The following is a 4,922-nucleotide window of genomic DNA, read 5'->3' on the forward strand; positions in this document are numbered from 1 at the left end:
GACGACAATCGTTAGCATTAACTGTTTCTTTTTTTGTTTGTATATGATTTTGGCAATCAAGCTTGGATATATAAGCTTGTGTGATATTCGCAAAAACTCCTGTGGATATCTGCAATAGCAAATCAAAAATAAGCTCGCACTTGCACACAAATACATAGAATAATTATATAGGTTATGCTATATGCAGAAGGACGAAGAAGGACCTCTCAGGTTTTGTTAGGTTAAATATCGCATCGTTTGGTGTTGTCGTATTGTTGTTGAAGTTGAAGTATTCTTGAGGATTTACAATGCGCTTAAACGGGTATACACAAAGACAAAAATGCTTTCTGGCAAAATGTAAAGAAGGACAACGACGAACGAAGAACTAACTCCTCACATTCTTTGAACGCTGAACTCAACATTACCATTCTATTTCTCTTAGATGGATGAATATCTATGTATTTGTCAGTTTTTTAATCAGGGTCGAATTTAGTAGAATAAAAACTTAAATTATATTTAAAAATAATACACAAACATAAATTTAAAAATTAAAATTACAAGCGTAATTATAAGCGATCTCATACCTGATTTCTAAAAGCTTTTGAGTAACTCAAGTATTCAATCAGTCAATAGCTGCTAAATGTCGTTTTTTAAAAAAAGCATGGATATACCAAATAAATCTTCCAAAACCTAGAGTTTTCTACTGAGTAAAGCTGCGTCTTTGATCTGAACAATTCTTTATATCGAGTTTCAATTTTAAAGCCTTTTATTGAAAGCTCTCAAATATTGCGCTTTTGTTAGAGCCCGTTCACACGATTCGATATTTTCACTGTATCAATTCGGTGTCTTTCGGTTGGAGTGTTTAGACGGTACGGTAATTCTACCGTACACCGTACTCAACCCTACACCGATGACCCACTACGACTATACTAGCAATAAATTATTCGACAGTAGCCCAGATAAAAATGACGCACTACCGGTCAAAATATCGAATCGTCTGAACGCACAGTCTGTAAAGACATTGTCTCGATGAGCCGAATATACTCATTTAAATTATATTGACACTAGCTTATACGGTAAAATCAACGATACGGCAAAACCGCCGCTTCGGGATCGTGTGAACGGGCTCTTAGACACCAAAATGAAATATGTGCCTCTTCTAAAATCTTAATTCTGATCTGGAAATTCAACTGGAAGACAACTTGTGTCTGGTTTCTTCTAAGAGACTAACGCTCACATAAATATTGCCCTTACTTCAATTAAATTCCAGGTCTTCCGTGAAAACCTCGATCATCTTTATTAAACAACTGTAAGACATTTTCGATGAAAGCAAGCTTTCAACTAAAGCTTTTTTAGATCTGTTCGCCATTGACGTTTGTCTTCTTTGCTATTATCAATATTTCAGCCCTGAGCGTATCATCTTTTTTCAATGGCGTATACACTGTGTAAAAGTGTGTGTGCTAGTGTGCATATTGTATTGGGTGAGCCTTTTTAGCTGCTGTGTAGTGTAATAGAAGTGGTGTCATAAATTAAAACTTAAACTTTTGGAAATGTCAAGTATAAAACGGTAAATCTCTGCGAAAAAGTCATCCCACTGACTCACCACCGCACCACACCATCTCGCTCATAAATCCCAGCTAACTGTAGATTACACAACCCTACCGCCACCTTCTATTCCGCACCCAATAACCCCCTCCTCCCTTCTCACCGACTCTTAAACTGCCAAAACCTCTTTACAGTGTATTTAATGTACAAGGAAAGTCTTATATTTCGATTTTTGCCCAAGATAGGTGTCGCTGTATGTGCTGTGCATGTGAAGAGGAATGGGCAATATAATAGTTTCCTCCCAACTCGAAAAATACCCCCATAAGAAATGCCTCAATCCTAGTTCAGAGTAATCCTTCATATGGGACCCCGGTAAAGGATATACTAAAATACTATATTCTTGTGTGTGGGAGGGATGTGATGTAGTAAATTATAGGCGGCCACTGTACTGCTATACCTCTCGTTGCATTTTTAGCGACACCACCACCGACCAAGGCACAGGCAATATCAAAAAGGGTGCGGTTCTTATTTTTGTTTGTCAGTGAGTTGGAGTTGGAGTTGTAGTCGGAGTCGGAGTCCAAGTTGTTCTTCTTCCGTTCTTCGCGTAAGGATCTCTCGTTTGCCGACTTCGCTCCAATTGGAATCCGTTTTCCTGTTCACGCCATAATTGTCAAATACTCGCGCTACATAGAGCTAAGATTTAAAAGTTTTGTTTCCGGGACACCCGGAATAGGGATTCGGTACCTATGTACCTACATATATCCAAATACCATAACCATAACATAGGGGGAGTCACAGTCACAGAAAGGACTTTTCTTTGAAAATTCTAGTGTGTCGTGGATTTGTGCGAACCGAAGAAGCAGCAAGGGCATAAATGTTTGGATTTGGATTTGGTTGTGGATGTGGAATGTGTTTTCTGGAGAAGTTTTGTTTGGGATCTCTTTTTGGTGGAAAGTTTAAGTGATATATAATCTCTGTTTCAGAAGGAAGAAGGATTTACAGTCAAACTATACGCCAAGTCATGGTGATGATGTAAAGGATTGGTTCTTGGTTCTTGGTTTAGTTTAGTTTTTTTTTTTTGTTTTAAGTTTTTGAGGATTAACGTTACAAGAGTGTTGTTGGAGAACGCGAGCGTTCTGATATATTGAAAGTCCATTAATTAAATATTATACTTAGTTTCTCACAAGAAAAGCTTACAAAGTTTTTTAATCAAGTCAAAATACATTATCTACAAATGTGTATGTAAAGACTTCTTGAGACTTATACGAAGTTTAGAGAGACAATGTCATAAGAAAAAGATTCAAATGAAAGATCTTAGTTCAGCAACTCTTTACTGATCCTCCCATTGTTCCTTACAAACATGGAGTTTTATTTAAACACAATTTATTGAGATAAGACTTTGGCCTAATGGATTTTTGGTTTGAAATGGATTCATATACATTTATTCAAAATAAAAAATGGTACACCCAGGCGTATACGCATTTTTTTCTTGAATTTATTTGAAAGCTGTACAAAATGCAAGGAGTAAAGCTGTTTATAAGTTTAACGTAAGGAACTCTCCAAAAAAACCAAGAAAAAGAAAACAAAAAAACTAACTTTAAAATATCATATCAAATGAAATGAAACAATATTAACTAAACTTTTTCATACCCTATAAAGAAAAACAACAAATTTAAATATTAATTTAGAACCCAGGAACATTTGAATCTTTCCAAAAATAAAAACAAATAAACAAAAACAGCGATTTGACGTTAATTCAAATTAAATTCACAACGCGACATTAAACAAAAGTTATTATAATTGGATTGAACAAAAAACAAACAATCGTCCATCCATATTGGCTCCATAACCAACCATGGACCTTCCTCTTCCATCATCACAATAATAATAATGAAAGAAAGAAAAAATAAACAAAGAAAGCGCACCTTGCAAAGTTCCGCCAAAATAAAACATAAAAAAAAACACTTAACAAGAATTTATGAAAATTAAAAGTTAAGTCCAAACGACACATCCTTCCTTCTAGCATATTTTGTTGTAATTTTTAATTTGATGCATAAATAAAATTAAAAAAGAAACAAACGAAGAAAAAAAGAAATTCGAAGAAAAAAAAAAGATCCAATTTACCATAAATTTTGGTTCTAAACTTGTCGGCCATTCATTCAATATTCATTTCTCACGCTTAATGGCCGAAGACGACGAGGAAGACGTTGACGACGATGGTGACGGTGGCTTCGTCGACGACGATGAGGACGACGAGGAACAAAATGGTGGATGGATGAAAGTATTTCCCGGAAACAGAAACAGGTTTTCCTTCTCGACCTCTCATCAAAAATCATATTTTTCTTTCTTACACACACACACACCACAAACAACCAAGATCACGCACCCCTACCAAGCGACGACAAGGAGAGTTGCAGGAGAATTTATTGAAATTAAAAACCAGGAGCCAGAGCCAGTCAGGAGCGCAGCTAGAAACAAGTGGAAAATGAACCGAAAAAAATTCTTGGTTAACAAATCAGGTTAACTAACCGGGACCAAGACCGGGACACAGGGGTGTTTTTTTCTTTTTTTATTATATTTTGAAGAAATAAAGAATGTAAACACGCCGCTAGTTTACAAGCTGAATAGTAACTTTATACATATACCTAGCCTCCAACTCTGGATGATGAGTATTTGGGGTGAATTGTTGGAAAAGAATGAGAACGATAAGGAATAGGACATAACAGAACCGAACAGAACGAAAAAGAAAATTACAACCCCAGCCAGAAAAAGAGAAGAAAAGTATTTAAATTTATTTTTATTAACCAATAAATTTGTGTATTTAAGCTTTGCACTGCCTCGTTCCCCAATACTCTATGTTTCGCTATAACCTCCCTCTCTTTCGCTGGCAGTGGATTAAGTTCAAATTCAGAGGCGAAGCGGCCTAGCTGACGTACTATGGAGTATTTTATTTAAGAATCTAGCTAAAATACATCGTTTCATTTAGCGATAGTTTTCAATTTTATATCGTAGCTTTTCCTTTCGTGAGTCACTATCAAAGCTCAAAAATTGTAGTCGAATCAGAATTTTGGTGGAGGAAAATTTTAACACTGACATTTCGTGAACACTTTCATCAAAACTTAAAGGTGTTTGATTCTTAAAAAGAAACCACTAATTTAAATATGTAATAATAAATTTGACCACATCAAAAGCTCAAAAGATGCACATACATATATTTTTCAAATTCAGCTGATCGAATAAAATTTTTCCATTTTTAAGGTTCTATACTTTTTAAACCTTTGTTTGATTTAGCTTGTTTTTTGGCACAAACAAACTGAAAACAAATACTGTGGGGCCAAGAGAAAGTACAAAAATTTATTTGTAAAATGAGAAAGGACTTGCAAAAAAAAGTCTTCAAT

The sequence above is a fragment of the Eupeodes corollae genome, chromosome 1 (assembly GCF_945859685.1).
Source record: "Eupeodes corollae chromosome 1, idEupCoro1.1, whole genome shotgun sequence".
NCBI classification, from domain to species: Eukaryota; Metazoa; Arthropoda; class Insecta; order Diptera; family Syrphidae; genus Eupeodes; species Eupeodes corollae.